General features: G+C 35.9%; 1 long non-coding RNA gene across 3 annotated transcripts in view; it reads right to left on the bottom strand.

The window, feature by feature from the left end:
- Positions 1–1,453: 1,453 nt before the first annotated feature.
- The window catches only part of LOC101787473 (uncharacterized), a 523,418-nt gene continuing 506,254 nt past the window's right edge, over positions 1,454–18,617 (bottom strand). For all 3 annotated transcript variants that reach the window (XR_010040560.1, XR_010040558.1, XR_010040559.1), the window contains one exon: positions 1,454–2,057. This is a non-coding gene — a long non-coding RNA (uncharacterized LOC101787473). The remainder of the gene's footprint in view (positions 2,058–18,617) is intronic.

The raw sequence follows: 18,617 nt of genomic DNA, 5'->3' as shown, positions 1-18,617 counted from the left end.
AAGAAACAGCTTTAGGTCCTTGAAAATGATTATTTCTGTTTGCCTGCAACTGTAAAAATGAGTTTGAGGTAATAGCTTTTCTTTTATATGGTAAATGATGAACGATCACTTAACATTGACTCATCTACCAGCCAAGATAGAAAAAACATAAAAACTTACTGTGCTAAAAGGGAATTTGAAACTGAAGTCACCTGATTTTTCAACTAGGTGATTACAACATGGGGATGTTCATTTGTCTTTACTTCAACTCTGGAATTACATAAAATATATTTTGCCAGGGAAGAAAATCAAGCCCTTTAGCTTCTACAGATTATATTTTTCTCTGAATCCTGTAAATATGTTTTTCATCCAAGTTATATCCTCTTAGATTTTGAAAACTGTAATGTCCAATCAAAGTATACATTAAGACATTCACCAAAGTAAGAATATCCTTTTGTGAATATTTATTCTGCCTAACAATCATATAAAAATTGAATTCACTTATAAGGATCAAGCCTGCCATAGCATGCGGAAGTAATAGAAGTAAACCTAAGAAAAAAGATACCCAGAATTCAGCAAGGCAGAATGTATTTTTGTAAGCATTTGTTATTTTTAAATTATTACCTTCTGCTCTTCACAAAAATATAAAAATCCCAGGCTCCGTTACCACTTAACTTCAACAACACCACTACTATCATGCCTTACAGCTAAAATTTTTTAAAGAGAGAAAAGAAAAGAGACTAGAAGTGGAGAAAGGCAGGAACATAAACAATTTTTCTACCATCCAGGGAAAACAGGAAATGTGAATCTGAAATTACCAATAAGCACTTGTTTGCCAAATCAAAAATTATCAAAATTCAACTAAAACGTATCTTTCTTCCATAGATGCAAGTCATATAGGATTAGCATTTTTGTTTTAATTAAATGTTAATGTCCACCACTTTCCTTAGAACAGGATAAATTATTTGTCAAATCCATTATTTTTCCTCATAGATCTATGGTTCCTAGAAGGACTTTCAAAGAATAAAGCAAGTGATATTGGAGAAATAATGTCAAATTTTATTCCCTGTTGATTCCATTTCTTAAATAAGAATGCAAATGTGACCCTCCTCTAGGTGTTAAAAGATGATAGAATTAAGCCTCAATACACATGCAAAGCAAAATTTCTCATTTCATTTTTATGTGCATGCATTTATCAGACTACAACCACCTATTTTTATTTCTACAGTAGCCTGTGTTCCAAAGGCCAGCTAAAGAATCTGGAGGAAAAGCAGGTGAGAAAACTATGGGTTCTCTCTCCAGATCTTTTGTGTTCTTATCGAATGTTCCACTTACTATTGGGGGCATGATTTAGCAAGTAACTATATCAGAAAATAAAAGATGACAAACTCACTTAATAAGCCTTCATTCATATAACTATTATAAAGAATGATCAGTACCTGAAGAGTATTGGATAACAATTAGTACAGGCACATTTCTTGAAACATCAGATTTTATTAAACTGCAAAGAATTTCTCTTACAATACACTCAAATATATTTTGAAAACACTAGATAAAACAAAGTAAATCATTGTTATTTCTCATAAATTTGTTACAATGTATATATTTATATGTGTGATCTTCTAATAGAAATAATATATAATAATGTATTTTAGAATCATGTAGAAAATCGATACTAAAATTGTTTAAATATTATTAATCCAAATTAGCCATCTTTAACTTTAATTGAATATCAATCTTACATGTCCATTTATATAAAAAAATAGAAACACTGACTACCACAAACTTAGTGGCTCAATACAATGCAAATTTATTATGTCAAAGTGTTTTAGTTAATAAATCTCATGAGCCTAAATCCAAGGTACGGGCTTCCTTCCTGGGCCTCCAGAGCGGTCTGTCTTCTTGTTTTCCCCTGCACTTCCCTTCCAGAGCTTGTGGTGTTCTCTGTCGTCTTTGAAGACAGTAAAATACTAGTGGAGACTTTTTCACACTGCATGACGCTGGCCTTCTGCCCTCCTTTTCCAATGTTAAGGATCCTTTGTGATTATATCAGGCTTGATTGCTTAGTCCAGGATAACCTGTTTAATTGAAAGTCAGATGATTAGCAGTACATTTAATTCCATCTACAATCTTAATTATTCTTTTTCATGAATCAAAATATTTTTACATACTTGGGATAAAAATAGTAGAGTTCTTTGTGCCCAGTATTCTGCTTGCAACAAGATATATGCAGGCAAATACAGGCACATCTGTGAAATTATTTTATTAAAATGAGATGCAAAGCCACATGCGCTACTATTTAAATATCTTTATTTCTAATACTTTTTGTGGTGCTGGAAATTGATCCGAGGGCCTTGCAGATGAGAGGAAAATGCTCTACCACTGAACTGCATGCTGAGCCACTCTACCTGCTTTTTATAAAAAATGGTTGTTAGTTGAATTAAAGTTAGTGGACAAACAAGAATTGCCTAAATTCTAAACAAATTTTTGTTTCATTGCTATTTGATAAGATGAAATACATCATGCTACAGTGAAACAATTAGGGAAATACCTTGCTTCTCTGATAAAAGAAATGGACAACGTGAACATCTTGGTCTCCTCCTCCACTCTCCTTGACATGGACACAATGTCAAGAGAAGGGAGAGTCTTGTTAGGCTCGTGAGGAAAAGGCCAAGAACAACTGCTCTGATATCATCCCTGATGCAGTGCGTCGTGGCAGCAGTATCATCAGCTGCCTGCCTGTCTCTGAGCTCCTTAATCACAGGCAAGTAAGTCTCTCTTCACCTAAGCCATGTTAGTACGATTTTAGGTTACTTGCAGCCAAAGCATTCTTCAGGTTATCAATTGTTAATGGCAGTACGATAAAATGACTTCAGCTCTAAATTATGCATACATTTATCTTAGATTTATATAACATGAAGTAGTTTAAATATAACAGCCATCTCATTTTGTGTTATAATTAGAAAGATTAATTACTGAACTATGACCTCACCTGGGAGGAAGTAAATTCCAGGACTTAAATTCATTGGGCAAGAATTTAAAGAGATTTGTCCAAGAAACAAATTAATTTATGCCAATGGAATATAAAATAATAGTTTAATACATTGTTTCCAAAAAAATCAGAAGAATAACAATGACTAAAATTTCTTTGTGCATGAATCTAAATATTTTTTCCTTATTTACAAGACTGTGGTAGACACTGAATGATTATTTTCATTTACTTGGCATAAGTAATTCAATTTCTCATACATCTTAAAAGTCTACCTACACAAGAGATAAGAATTATGCTGATTTATATTAAAATTGATATAATTTCATGAATCATTTTCATTGGATGGCGATTTATAAACATTATTCTCTGGAAAATCATTATGTTAGAAGACTTTACTTCTTTCTCTGAAAACAAAAATCCAACTTGATGGGTATCCTACCACATTGTGCCAGTTTACAAGTTACGAGTGATCTGGGCAAATCTTTTAATTTGTTTTGAATTGTGTAGTTTGTCTCAGAACTACAGAAACATTACATAATTCAGAGAGTAAATGAATCCTTATAAAGCAGCATACCAAAGTTGTTTAGGCAAGTTTTTTTCAATAATCAGTTAATTATACATAACTAGTCATCATTACTTGAAACAAATTACTTTCTGTTGAAGCATGAAAGAGGTTTCCTGGCACTATTTTGAGTTCAACTAATCTTACTGACAATAGGTGTCAGTGTGCAAAACTTGTTTGTTGGTGTTACAGCTTGGTTCTAAGCTCTGTGTAGCTGCTTCTCTGTAGTACGCCTCCTTTAATTATATCATTTTTCAAATAAATATTTGTATCTTTTATTTTGAAAAATCACAGGTTCAGTAAACTTGGCAAACGTGTGCATATTTTCAATACTCAATGCTTTGTTTTTCATTCATTGTAGATTATCTATGATAATACTGTTTCATAAGACAGCAGACCAATGAAGTAAGAGAAACAAGCAGTTATTTGCTGGGCATTTAAATACTTAAACAGTGGAGTTTCTCTGCTTTCAGACATTCTTGCTTGACTAATTCACTGGCATCAAATGGTTTAGAGTGCAGTGGCATGTCAGTCAAGAGCATTAGCATCATTTATGCACTGCAAAAGCCTGTGCTTCAGGGAGGAAGAATTTTTGGCTCCATCTACACAGATTAAGTAAAATGGAAACCAAAGCATTTATCCAACTAACTCTGGAAAAAAGAAGAAAAAGTGGAGTCAGTTATTCAAAATACATAGATATAATGGAATTCAATGGGTAAGCATCCTGCTCTGTTTTCTCATTTTCTGAAACTGAAATTGGTATGTGATTTGGTCAAGTAGAATGGTACCATAGGAACATCCTTAAAGAAAGTTATCTGCTGATAAGCAGAAAACAACCTCTTGATTCTGTCATCACTTTATGGGTTTGGCATCTGTTGGTGGGTTAACAATGAATTTAATGCTTCCATATAAAACAATGAACTCTTGAAAGGTCAGCATCCTTGTAGTGTTGAGCATGTTAGGTTATTACAAGAACAGATTATGGTCACATTTTTTTGGTGTTAGTAGTTTCATTTATAGATTTCAAATACTGCAATAATCGCACACTTGCAAAAATTTTTTAAATGGCCATCCAAATGGACAGATACAACATAATATTTTTTAAAATTATTGTTATCATAGTATTTGTTTGTTGGTTGGCTGGTACCAGGAATCAAACTCAGGACCTTGCCCTTGCCAGGCAGGCACTATGCTGTTGAGCTATATCCCCATTCCTAAATAGTATGTTTAAAGAAAATTTCATAAAAGAATGTCAATCATCCAATATTTACTCACTACACAGGTTTTGGTCCAAAATTTTTTTTATATATTCTCTTCTAAATTTGTTAAATGCTCTTCTTTGATAACTGCTTTCTACTCCCAGATCCAGTTATTAAAATGTCTTTTCCTTGATAATTTAAATTCCAACTGTTACAAATGAAGCTTGCTTACATGTATGCCTGTTAATGTTTTCCTCTGAACAAGACTTCATTTTACACACATTACTATTTGTCCCAGTAAGTAAATAGTGACTCATTCTAGGCAGTTACTGTTTTATGACTATATACTCTTGAAACATGATGACATGAAAGAATAATTTTAGAGAGTTAATTTATTTCACACATCTAGAGGTAACTAGGATCAGAGAGGCTACTTCTTAGGGTCTCTCATATGGTCGCCGTTTAGTGATGGTGGAGGCTGGACAAATGCTAAAGCTAATCATTCACTTGTCCGCGGGTTGAAATTGAATTTCAACAGGGACCTCAGTTAGAGCTGTTTGCCCGAGCTATCCTACGTGTTCTCTTCACGCAGTTCCCCTATTTCCTTGTGGCACGGTGACTTGAGTTCTAGAACACGTATGAGTCCCAGCAGGACTAAGAAGTCACACTGACATTACAAACATTCCTAGAGGTGAACAAATCATGGAAATAGCTCACACAGCCGTTGGACGTTTTCACAGTTGAGCCCCTGTGTGTGCTTATTACAGAATGCAGTAGTGAGTGTACAGTAGCACAGTGCTCAGCCAGAGCCCAGGCTGCCCAGAAGCAAGAGGAAAAGCGGTGGCGATAGGGAGGAGACTGAAAGCAATATACACTCTATACTTGTGTCAGAGGTGTAATACATGACTTATGAACAAGTTCCATTCCTGTGATTGTTTGAAAGTTGGATTCGTTCATCGGTCTGAAAAGGTGACTTAATTTTTTTTTCATTTCATGTTTAAATTTGAATAGTATTGGCATTTTTTATATTTATCATTTTAAAATTCACTTTAAATTTAATAGTGATGAGAGACAGTGGTCAATATGACATAAAGTTTTGGATATATATATATATATATATATATATATTCAGTAATACTTATGTTATGAAAAATGTGTTCAATTTTCACAAATATTTGATCTTTCTTTGAAAATAATAATTGTCATTTGGCAAACCCTAATAAAATAATAGATTTGGACAATGGTGATTAAGCATTGCACTGGAGTGGAGAGATCAGGCAATTACCAAATGCACCAAGTGGTCAATCTCCAAATCACTAACACAGAGACATCCAGGTTTGGTGCCATCTAGCTGGAGTGCAACTTTAAGGAAATAGTTCCTACTTTCTCGCTCCAAAATTGAAATGAAATCTGATTCATGCAGTCGAATTACATCTACAGAGAATATGGAGAGAGAAGAGAACATTAAAAAAACAGTATAATGAAGACAGAGAAACGGAGAACATGAGACATTTAAGAGCATACTAAGTTGATTTCATCAGTCATCATCCTGAAGAAGAAAAAACAACTAAAGGCAATTTTTTGAATATTCTTCCCAACAAGCCAATGTCAAAAACATATTTAAACAATCAAGATCATTACAGTACAGTCTAGAGTAGATTTTATATAATACCAAGAAATTATTCATAATTTGATTAGACATAACTGACTATGGTTTTTAGAGATTCTTATAAAGAATCTCTTTCCATCTTGTTATGTAGGGTTTTTTTTTGTGTGTGTGTTACATATAACTATTTATTTCTCATTGGATTAATTGCTTTCTTAGATTAATTGCAATTACTGATACAATTATGTGTACTTCCACCTTACTTTGAGCTATACATTTAAATATGGAATTTTAAATTTATCCTCCTTGGAGTTTTCTTTTTTTAAAATTTAAGAATGGATGTTTTCATTAGTTCTAGCAAGTTGTCGATCATTTCATATTTAGATGTTGCTTCTCCTTGTCTTACTAAAACTCCAAGTAGATTTGCCTTAATTATTTTTATTCTGTCCACATCTGTTAATGAGGCAGTAATGTTTTCGGTCTTTTTGTCTCTCTACACCACCTTTCAATTTCCTCAGGTATACTTTCCAGTTAATTAATTCTCTTTTTATCTGTATCTAATCTAATTTTAGATGTGGGTATTGATTTTTAAAGTTTAATTATCACAGTTTCCTTTCATTGATCTGTTAGCTTAATTCTAAACTTGCTTGATAGCATAGACTCTTTTAATGCATTTTTTAAAGATAGAGTTTGTGTTCCTAAGCTGCTCTTAAATTTTTTAATAGCAAGTAAACCTCTTTGTTCAATCTCCCACTTCCTGGAACTATAGGCATGCATCACTATGTTCAGCTTCTTTTATTCAATTTTAGTCCCTATTCCAATTCATTAAATCTGCTCAACCTCCTAAGCCTATGTTCTTTTCATGATACTTGAAATGTCATTGAAAAGATTAAGAGCACATTCTTTTGTTCATGTTTTTGACCGCTTTCCATGTGCTGTAACTTAAACTTGCATTCATTATCTTTTGAACATTATTGATGCAAATTTGTTGAGACTTGTACTGAAATCATTTCATTAGGTAGGACTTGTATCTGTTCCTGACAGGTACCTGGAGACACTAGTGAGCTACCATCTCTTTACATACATAGTTCAATTTTATTGACCACAGCCAAGTGCAGTGGATTCCATTTGTAATCCCCACCACCATTACGGACTCTCAGAAAAGTTTTTCTTTCATTTAAGGTTTGAAATTAGTAATTTATCCCGAAGATTCTTTGGAGGGGAGCATAATATTTCTATTTCCCATGCGTGCATGGCTCTTTACAGTCCCAGATCCGTGAAGAGGGTTATGTATTACAGGTTATCTCTTCCTTTGGACACACAATTCCCTGTCCCCTGTAACCTATGCAGGAGTAAAAAGGAACCCAACTTCATTTAAGTATCATAAGTACCAAAAAATACCAGTCATGCTTAGTGTTCTGTATAAGTCTCTAGGAATTGGTTTTCAGGTTAGCTTTTTATGTCTCAGAAACCTAACTTTCTTGCTGTATCATTGATAAAGCTAAAAAAAATGTATTTTTATATTTAAAGTGATATTTTTAATTTTTTGTGGGAAAGCTAATCTCTGTCAAACTATAAGAAACAGTCTCAAGAACACCTATGCCATCTCTGTCTGAATGGATAAACTAAATAACCAGAGGGAAAATTTGAAAAGTAGAGCGTCAGGTACTGAGATTTGTGCTACCCACGTTACACATGGCTGGCCGCAGGGCAGTGTAGCCACAAGTGGTTTTAGTGGTCAGAGCAAGTAAGCTTCATTAGCATCACATTTTCAGAAAAAGTTTATATAAACAGTCACTGAAACTTTGCAGACATAAGAGAAGACACTACAACCTACCAGGATTCTAAGAATGCTAATCTAGCTAACAACGGTGATGACCACAGCAACAAAGGTGTTCAACAGGCCTGGGGCAGATGGGAGATTTGGAAAGGGAAGATTTGAGATTGATGTGTTGACCAGCGGGTACGGCTCTGGACTGGCTGCTCACAGGTCCGTTTTCTGAACTCACTTCTGCCACTAACGGCTTATGCAGCAATCTGCTGCTCCTCTTGGAGTTTTATTTTAAAGTGAGAATATTGATAACATAGGGAGCGAAACCCTGTGACCTATCAACCCCCAATTATCACCATGTATGTGCTCTAAGGGATGTATGTCCTCGGGTAACATGATACCTTCTCCTAATGTCATAGGGTCATTACTAAGTGATTCTGAAAAGTTTTGATAAGATGATAAGAGTCAACAAACGCAAATTTTACTGGAATAACAGAAGAAACTCAGATGATGCTACATGCAGTCATGAATTGTAGGTAGTCAAACATTTTTCATGAGACATGTCATAAATCATATTCTTTATGACCAGTTCTACACTCAAATTCTAGGTAAAGCTAATGAAGTTCAAATTTGAGGAATTCTACTTTACACAAGCTCCTTCCAAAGACCTATTATCCTCTTGTTTTAAATTAGCATTCATGGCTGGGGATTTAGCTCAGCAGCATAAGCACCTGCCTTGCAAGCAGGCAGTCGTGAGTTTGATCCCTGGTACCGATAAAAACGAAAAAGACAAAAAAATAAATAAATAAATAAATAAGCATTCATTTTTATATTTATTCTTTCATTTTTAATTTTATATACTTTTAAAATGAGGTCCTCAAATGGCATAAATTTCAAGGTCCACAAAACCTACACTGCTCTTCTGTCCCTTTATTGAATAAAAATTACATATTTTCTTTGTCTTATCCCTTCCCCCAACTTTTATTAAGGAAAAACAAACAAGATACTTTTTGATTTAGGTGTTCTTATTACAGAAAATATTTGAACATGGCCTTCTCTTGTTAAAACCAGATGGCAGCTTTATCATTACACAAAAATTCTGATTATTTATTGTCCTCTTTGGATGAAATAACTGATCACTGTAGTAACTGCAACGTGTTGATACTGTATGTTAGCCTGTGAAGCAAAATACATGAGATATTCCAATTTATTTTTCACCATTATGGAAAATTCACTCTCAATAGGCTCTTGTAGTTTCAAAAGAATTATTGAAATGTTGAATCAGGAAAAGGAAGATTTATTCAGTTATCTCTTCTAATTAGAAAGCTAGCATCACATGAACAATTGTTCACTTCAAAATACGATTTTGTTTGTATTGTTTGTACATTAAAATTAGACATATACACATATTGACTATGGCTGGCCATTTCTAGGAGTTTGGGTATTTTGTCAAAGAAAAGCAGCCTATTTTAAGACTTTATTTTACATATTTTATTTCTATTTTGAGGGGAATCCAAATATCTACACCATGAACTTAAATTCCTAGAGCTGCCAGAGCTGACAGAGAATTAGCAAGGCAGAGCCAAGTTCACGCAAGACTGTCTACGGCGTTCTTATAGCTGAAGACAAACCAAAATATTGACTAGCTCGTCTCAAAACAGCATGTATAAGTTGTGGCTGAAATAAGCCTGATGTAAGAAAGAATACAGATGGCAGTATAATCATAGGCTGGGTCTCCAAGATGCCAAACAACCCATTCAAAAGGGAAAAACTCAGTTGATCAGTTGGTGGATTTTGTCTACATGCCACCAAGCAACAGGCTCAACTGATTTCATCACAAAACTGAATGAGCTTTTGACTAGACTTAAGCAGATGTTTTATCACTATGTATATTGCGAATTTAGTTGTCAAATCTGTAACTCAAAAAGTTCTATGAATGATGAATTTCTTCCCTACATCGAAACAACCTGAAAGTGTTAAACAAAGATCACCTGCAGTTTTTGATTCATGTGAGAGCTTAGTTTAATGCATGTGCTTGACACAGAATAAAATAAACCTGAGGGGAAAACAGAATCTCAGAACTTACATACCTATCTTCACTATGCATTAATTCATTTGGCATTCTGGTTATTCAACTATCCATTAACATAATTAAAATTCACTGTATTGTCTATATTCAATAATTCCCCTAGTATATACAACCTACGTGCCATCATCGTACCAAATTACTATCAGAATTTACAAAGATAGCATTTTTCCAATTCTTAAAAAAGTTTTTCACTAAAAGATAGATCCCAAATCTTTAAAATATTTCACAATTAAAAATGTAAAATCAAAACAAATAAAACTGTTTTAAACAAGCTTATGTGAACAAAGATGTCTCACCTTTGATTTCTATTGTATATGCAGCACCTAATACAGTGTGGGACTCAATAAATATTAATAAAATGAATAACTAAATGGATTATCATACAATAGACCTGTGGATAGTCCCTGCAAACTTGTGGACTGATTAAAAGGGAGTGTGAGAATAAATATTCTAATTGCCTGACTCTCATCCTGCAAATGTACTGCTCATGCTTATGGTACTTAAACTTAACTGAACACAAGATTTGAAAGGACCGGGGATTTAGTTCAGTGGCATAAGTGCCTGCCTTGCAAGTGCATGGTCCTGAGTTTGATCCCTGGTACCAATTTAAAAAAATTTTTTTTTAAAGTAAGATTTTAAAGGGCTCTGCTAAAAACACACAGGCGTGTGTGTGTGTGTGTGTGTGTGTGTGTGAGGGAGGCGAGACGCTCAGTAGCAACAAACATAGGAGCATCTTTGTGCACCCTGATGCCCTGAGCGCAGTCACTAGTGATGCAAAGATAAATGGTCTTACGATTTTTACACACCCCTAAATTACATATAGACATCGTAGTGTATAGATATGTATAAATATTTGATTATTGTGTAGTAGATGGATGATAGATAGATGATAGGGTGGGGGGAGAGAGAGAGAGAGAGAGAGAGAGAGAGAGAGAGAGAGATTTGAAAATGCTCAGAACTTGAAAATCTGAATGTTCAAGATAGTTAAAATTCTTTCCCAAATCCCTTGAAGGTGTTCTGCCAAATAATGTCTGAGTCTCTTTTCAACTATATTATTCTTCTGATATGGAGTAATAAGAATGTCTTGAAATATCATAATCTTTTTAAAAAACTATAATTTATGTAATGAATCTGTACCAAACACCCACAGTGAATGTAAGCAATGTTATAAATGTGAATTAATATTAATATTATTACAATATTAAGGATAACAATGAAAAGGGGGAAAGGAGAAAAAGGGATCTAGAGAAGAGGGAAGAAGTTCATGGGGCTGGGAAGGGAAACCAAAAAGAATCAAGATACGTTACCTACACGCACCTACTCCCTAAAATGAACGCAAACTTCACGTATCACAAACATGTACTAATAAAATAAAAGTGTGTAAAAGTATAGTTTTGAAAAGCTGAAAAATACAGAAAAAGAAGATGAGAAGCAAACTCGCTCATAAATGATCTTCCAGGAGCCAGTGGAACTGTTTTTCTTTCAGTCCCCACAAGGTAAAAAGCAGTCATCAGGAAAGAAGCCTTTTCTTGGACTGCCTCTAATCACTTCCCTTCTTTCCGATTTCTGTCCGTCTTCCATCCCTACTTTTTATGTGCTGTCACTTCTCTGCTTTTCAAGCACAAAGAACAGGCAGGAACATGAATCGGGAAGATGCAAAGTACTCCACTCGGGGAAAGCATCTCTGGAAATGTTTACTGCATAAGCATTAATAGCTTCCAGAGAAAAGAAACTTGCCTGTCTTCTGAGACCACGGCAGCAACCGCCTTTATCCTAGTTCCCTGTGACACGCTCTGGGGTACAATCTCTACGTGCTTGATACATAGATTCTTGGCAGTGTTAACAGTAGGCTGATGGAGAAACTTAGCTTTCATCTTTATGAATTTCTGTATTTCACTGTATTTTCAGCTAAGCAGTGGATGGAGTCTGACTTAGCCCAAGGAGCTCTCTGTTGTTTATGGGCACTGTTTTTTTTTGTTTTTCTTTTTTTTTCCTTTCTTTGCTTCTTTTTACCTTTACTATAAACTCCAAAATATGGAAAACTTTCTAAACTTAGTCAAAGGATGTTGAAACTATTTCTTCAAAGCTCTGAAATTCCTGTGCTTGACTTTTAAATAAAATCCACAAAAAGAGGAGGAATAGGAAGGATTAGGGGGGAAGCATGAAGCATTTGTCAGGTGAGCTAAGACACTCCTTTCCTTAGCCACTTTCCAGCACTTACAGCCCCTTTCTTCAAAGACATCAATGTTTGCCTTGAACATTAGAGACAGATAAATGTAAACAGTCATATAAAAGTTAGGTTCTTATATATATTATGTTAAGAGTATATATGGGATGTGAAGAAAGGGACCTATGGTTTTGGATTTGGAATATCCCCCGAAGGGCTCATGTGTTGAAGGCTTGTGTCTCACTTACTTTTTTCTCATTGCTGAGGCAAAATACTCAATGCCAAAATTAAGGAAGGAAAGGTTTGTTGGTCCATAATCAGCTGGCTTGGACGCAGAGGGGCATGTGGCAGATGAGCAACAGTTCATGGTGCTAGAACTTTCTGTCCCTTACACTGTATGTAGAGAGCCCATCCTAGGGTGTTTAGCACTCACACCCACAGTTCCAGCAATGGACCGTGAACTAATCACAAATTTTAGAAGCCTGCCCCCATGACTGCATGAGGATCTGGGAAGACATCTAGACACAAACTATAACAGCTTGGTTGCCAGCCTGTGCTAGCATTGAGAAGTAGTGAATCTTTTAAGTGGCAAGGCCTAAAGAAAGCAAGCTGGGTAACTTGTAGGCCTAACCTTCAGGGGGATTTCATATATATGCAGCCCTGTTAACTTTGCCTGTATTTTTATTTTTTCCAACATCATAAGGGAGCTAGGAAGTAACAAGAAAAATCCAGTAGATTATGTCAGGGTGGAGATGCACGCTCAGCTCGTTCCCTGTTTAACAGGGATGCTGGATCATGAATGACAAAGGAATAGCAATTCTGGTCACCAAAGACAGAAAGTACTTATATCATACAAACAGAAGCAGCCTTGAAGTCTTAACCAAATGTTAGCACATACTGTCTTCAATTTTTACTATTTTGGAGACCATTTGTAGCAAAATTATATTATACTAAGATGACATATGTAATCTATTAACTAGTGATTTCTTACTTTTTTTTTTTAATTCTGCATTACTTGTACCCTTATACTGTTTTTTTTTCCTTTAATTTAAAAAAAAATATATTATAAAGGCAATTCAAAGAGACCGTCAGTTTAAAAAGGGGAAAGGGGGGTGGGTAGCAGGCTTGGAGAGGGGGCACAGCTCACCATCAGGTCACTGAATGCATTCATTATTTGTCCCTATTACCATGTTATGTCTTAATTACTCTGGTCTGGCTTCCCACCCGAGGTCACTATGTCACAGCTGGTTTTCTGCCCATCTCTAATTAATAAAGCTTCATTTAGTATCCAAGTTTTTTGTAATAAACCTCTGCTGAGGGATGTAGCAGAAATAAAAGTGAGAAAAAACAAACTGGGAAATTATCAGCTTGGCTCTCCTAGTAACCTAACACTATATAGGGCTTTAGTTCAACCCTTCTCTAGGTTATTCTTAACCTAGCAAGGACTTCTATTTAATTTCATTTGGAATATCTAATATAACTAGATAAAATGGTAGGATTCCTGGAGGAAGAAAAGTGGTAAATGTTTGTAAACATTCATACCTATATCACTCAGGATCTTTAAAACAATTACTCATTCATGCTTCCTGCATTTAAAGTAGTATTATTTTATAAAATAAAAATTTAATGTTTTCATATGGGAATATAAAAAATAACATACATTCATCACATAGTTACATTTCTATGGCTGTGCTAGATTTAGTATTTTGACATACCAATTAAAGATAAATTATGGGATAATTTTTTCTAATTTGTTGCATGTAATCTCTGTCAATAATATTTTACAAAATTTTAAAATCCTACCTTCAAAAAATCACAGCACTATAGGGTATGAGTTTCGATCTGTCTCTTTTTCTCTTACACGTGCACACACACACACACACACACACACACACACACACACACGCACACGCATGCATCCCAGCACCAACAACAACTCTATTAGAATTCACACAGGTCTCAAACATAGCTCATCTGCACTTTATCAGAAGTCTCTATAATTAAAGCTTATTGTAAAGTGAGATATTATTGTGAAGTGAGATATTTTGGTATGTTTTATTACTTGTCTATGAGAGGCTGAACACAGTAAGAGTCATAAATGAATTCAGTTTCACAGTACTTTGTTTTAAACAAATGTCACTACCTATATACACATACCTAATTATAAGTTCTTACACATTCTGCCAAATATCAAACCTAAAGTTCATAAGCCACACACAGGACAGGCAGTAAATATATTTCCCTAATTTAAAATTTTATTGCAAAATACCCTCTGCACAATGTTAGCCTACACTAAATCATATCCTACACCCTCAGCTTTACTGGTATTTACCTGCTTCCAATTCAGAAAAAGAAAACAATATGAATTTCTATTTCTAGATATCAATGGTAATAAAAATAGAGAATGACTCTGTGTGTGTGTGTGTGTGTGTGTGTGTGTGTGTGTGTGTACACATAATCTCCATACAATGGCGTGAGAGGGTTGGACTTCACCAGCTATAACAAATCAACCCAAGACACTTTGTTTTTCTTTTTCCTTGGTATGGTTTCCAACATTTGTGTTCTGAAAGTCCAAACTGACTACCGTATCTTTGTACATTTCAAAGTTTTCCACAGCAGCTGTGCAAAAAACTAATGTAAAGATGAAGGCTCTTGAATTCGAACTGGGCAGTTGCTTTGGATGCACATAGACTATCTTCGCACACGTACAATTCTCCTACTTAAACATGTGTAAGTGCAGGCCAGCCAGTGCTTTTCACAACTGAGAAATTCACTGGGGAGAGGACTCAGAAGAGTCCAAATCACCATGGGTCTTCTACCATCTATAGGCAACTGTTCTGCCATCAACCCAAAGGAACAACTTGTAGGTGCCAGCTCCAGCAGAGGCTGGGCTCCACTTAACCCATGATTCTTCACAGGTGCTTCGCTGTCTTCCACCAAATATCATTTATTATTACGGCAGACAATGGGATGTGTGGAAGATGGACGTGGCGGTCATGTTCCATTTGCCAGACGAATTATCCTCCAATTCTGTCCCCTAGTCGTGGTGGGCTCTGAGTGGCCCATTTTGAAAAAGAGTCTGAAGCCATTAGAACAAAAAGCACTGGAAGGGTTTGGGCTGCTAAAGGCTACATCTGGGCTCAGCAACATGCATACTAATAACATCATTACGGCCGAGTGGTTTGGAGAGCGTGTTTACTTTGTTGTGGTTGCTGTCACCTTCTACAGCTGAATTGTTAATATGTGGTTTTAAATTCAAATAGCACACAGGGCTAATTTTCTTGTATTTGCCCAAAAAATTAGGTTACATAGTTCATCTAATTCTCCCTCCACTTTTTCATGTGTGGGTGGTACTCCTTGTAGAGAGGACTTCTTTTCCATGACATTGAACTTGAACCTGACTGACCTTTCTATAATGAGTGAATTGAAAACATCTCCCTTCGGAATGTGGCTTGTAGATACTGGCTACGCCAGTTTTTCTGCATTTGATGAATTAAAGGGGCAGAGTCTTTTTCTCCAGCCTGGACCAGAGAGGACTTAACAGGACAAAAGTGAAAAGGGGAAAAGATAGAAGGAAAGGAGAAGAGGGAGAGGAGATGGAGAGATGGAGGGAGAGGGAGAAGAACGAAAAATAGAGACAGAGCGAGAGAAAGACAATGAGAAGCTTTAAAAGCCTTTTGCAGATGCGCTCTGCTTAATTAGAAGCTGTTCATTAATTTTAATAGAAAGTGACCAGGAATGGGTTTTGATTGTCCAGAGATTGTTGAGCTACTGGGGATGGTACTGTGACCTCTTCCTTTCTCCCCTCCTATTTTTCCTATTTCTGAAAAAGCCTGCTGCTTTCAAGTTCCAAGTGTGGGTATTTGTCTTCAGCTCAGACATCCTCCCCCTCCTGTTTATTCTTTCTCAAATCAGTCCTCCCCCACCTGAAATCAAAGTTAAATGGAAAGACAGTTGGCATCAGAGCTACTGAATAATCAGCAAGCAGATTTCTTCTCTTCTGTGTTCATAGCCCATGGATTCATGCTACTTCATTTTTTTTTTAAAGGAAAAAACCAGAGAATTGATGGAAGACAGCTGAAAACAGTCAGCAGCGGAAAGTCCAGCACTACCAGCATCTGATCTTAATCATAATATATCCTCTGCCTGGTTTGTCAAAATCTATCACTCAAGAACACCTTCAATGGACAGTAATTTGAGGTGTGGCTTATTAGATCACACGATCTTATGAATAATAAAAAGTTATGGAAAATTGCATCCAGGCCTGCTATCCAATTTTCAGTGGTGTCACCCACTTTCTAGTAAGGCAGCATGTTTATGCATGATTTCTGTTTCATATGTATTGACTAGATCATTTTCTCTGTTGTCCTGAGAATTGATGACACACACTGTATTAAGAATGATGACCTCCACAAGGGGGATAACACTTCCTCTAGATTACACTATTGTCAAAACATATTGAAATTTTCTTTACACATGTTACCGGTGTATTTTTCTGCCTGAAAGACCCTGTTAAAGTGAAATCTTGTTGAATTTTTTTTCCTTTTTTTTTGCTAAATAAGATCCGAGGGACAGGTGTCAAATTTTTCTTTCCTCTTAATACTTTGTGGAATGACCAATGAAAAATAATAACATCATAATTCAAAACAATCTCTGTCAGGGCTATGTCAACCCTTCAGGGCAATTTTGATAACCTTTTTGGAGGAATTTGCAAGATACAACTTCCTTTTGCATGCTTAAAGACATTACTGTGTAGAAGCCGATGAACTCCATTACATATGGATTCTAATATTTTGATGGATAATAGGCAGCGGAAGAAAATCCAAATAGCAAAAAGCCCTGATAAAGACTGTTTTCTGTGCCAGTTTCCCCGACGAAGTCTCACTGAGGGTGATATTCTTCACTGAACTCCCATCAACCCCCACCCCAGACACTTCTGTTTTTAGGAATCCACACAGCTCTCCACTAGCACTGATGTAACACCACCGCAGATGCCATGGCTATGTGAAAATAGTGTGCAATATTACTTTCTCTCTTGCACTGGATCAAAATGCAAATCAATCTTCTGTGAAAGAGTGACCCCTTTGTGGTCATATACAGCACAGGTTGGAATGTCTTTGGAGGTTCAAAAAAGCAAGATAATTGTGGGACTCAAAGAAAATCAGGTCACTGATCCTAGGAAAATCTCTATATTGTTTTTAAAAATACCAAGCACTGATAATACTGACAGCTGTATTATGAAATTGCTGGTAATTTTGAAATCAGGTTGTAAGTAAACACTGGAATAAACCTTTCATTTTTCAGTGTATTTCCACTTCCTTCTCTGATCATTTTACCAAAAATTCTTGATATATTAGTGATCACAGGATGTTGGATGATGCTTGGTACAGGGGAAAGATTGACTGGAAATCAACATCTGAAGTAGATATTTTGTGAAGGAAAAAAATGTATAACATATCAAAGATAAAATGTCAAGAGGCATTAAGAATAAAAAACAGAGACACATGAGAAGGAATTTTACATTTCAATTTAATTTAATTTATGTGACTTTGTATTGGACCCCATCAAACTAACAGGAAATGAAGATGGTGCCTATCTGTCCTGAGATATGTGAGGCTTGTAATTGAAATTAATCATATGTTCTTTACACTCTCCATTTCCCTTTAAAGTTGGACAAGTGGTAATGCTTCACATCTTAAGTTACAGAACCAGGTTCAAGCTCTGTAAATCCCTCCCATTCGACCCTTGTGTTTCCAGAGCACCCCTCAAGTTGGCCTCAGACACTCCTTCCCCATCTCACCCTGCTTCAGATCACCTGGCCCATCCCCAGGTGACTCTGGCTGGCTGCCCATCCACACATTTTTGTCCACCCTTTGAGCGTTTTCAGAAGCCTATTAAATCATGCCTTGGCAGGCCCGACACCTTCACCTCACCCTGAGACCTGAGAAGAGGGGATTATCAGATTCCCTCATCCCACAAAGCCTGCATTCTCAAACCTGGAAAGAAGCTATGGAGCTGCACAAAGTAAGGTGTTAGGGCTCGTAAACATGTCATACAATATTATAATATGCCTGCGGGCCCGTGAAGAACACAGGTTGAGCAGGCCTGGAAATAGAAAGGCTGGCCTTTCTCCGCAGCTGTCTTAATTCACATTATTTTTTGAAGACAGTGCAATGAATATTAGCTTTCATTAAGTGGCTGCCTCCTATTATGGTAGCTGGCCCTCAGTGCCTGCTCTCTGAGATGCCCAGA

The sequence above is a fragment of the Cavia porcellus genome, unplaced genomic scaffold (assembly GCF_034190915.1).
Source record: "Cavia porcellus strain 051 isolate PalLab524CR breed Dunkin Hartley unplaced genomic scaffold, mCavPor4.1 scaffold_18, whole genome shotgun sequence".
In the NCBI taxonomy this organism is placed as follows: Eukaryota; Metazoa; Chordata; class Mammalia; order Rodentia; family Caviidae; genus Cavia; species Cavia porcellus.
This window is presented reverse-complemented; position numbering and strand designations above follow the sequence as displayed.